Consider the following 1,043-nt stretch of genomic DNA (forward strand, 5'->3'; position numbering starts at 1 on the left):
ATATATATATATATATATATATATATATATATGTATGTGTATATGCAATATATATATATATATAAATGATTACATACCTACCTACATACATTGATACACACCCCTGCATAGATATATTGGTTATTGATCCGAAATTGTACCCCATAATTCATTAACAATTTTCTCATGATTATAATTTTAGCCTAGATTTTCATTTAACGATAATTCAATTTTTGTCGGTTTAACAATTCATATTTTTCAATAAATTTTCAATAAATATAAAACAAATGAATATTGTAAATAAATATAATGGATATATAACGAAAATTATAATTAATATATAAATAATAAATGAAATATATAAATATATATAATAAGTATGCTAAATAAAAAGATAATAAATAGACAAATATAATAGATATATAATGAATAAATATAATAATTAGATAAATAAATATAATATATATAATAAATATATATATTATAAATAGTTAAGGTAATAAATCAATCAATATAAGGAATCTATTCTTTATTGATATATCTTTATGGTTCAAGAAATATCACTGGAAACGAAATTCCTCAAAAGCGATATTTATTTCATAAAAACGTTAAATAAACGAAATTTTATTGCTTGAAAATAATAACAGGAAAGGTGTAATTTTGGGGTATGTGAGCGAATGTGAGAGTGGGGTTGCATGTGTTGTTTTGAAATTTGAATAATTTAATCGTATACATGTAATGAAATTGGATGTTAATTACATTTAGCTGTCACCGATATTGTCAGTAAATATAAGATATCTAGAAAAGTTAATCTTTGTTGAAAAGATGTAGAAAAAAAATCTACTTACATAACATTTTAATCTGCTTTATTTCCATTTTGTTTACGTGGTTCACTTCTGTAGATTCACTGAGATAAACACTTACATAAATACAAGTATATATATATATAGCTGTGTTTCTCTTTACGAGATCAGCGACTGTGTGTCGGTTAAAAAGTATAGAGTATAAGCAAGTTGAGTGAGCCCCCATCACTAGTCTGCGATTGTCTTGCACCGATGACGTGA

Source organism: Octopus bimaculoides, chromosome 12 (assembly GCF_001194135.2).
Source record: "Octopus bimaculoides isolate UCB-OBI-ISO-001 chromosome 12, ASM119413v2, whole genome shotgun sequence".
NCBI lineage: Eukaryota > Metazoa > Mollusca > Cephalopoda > Octopoda > Octopodidae > Octopus > Octopus bimaculoides.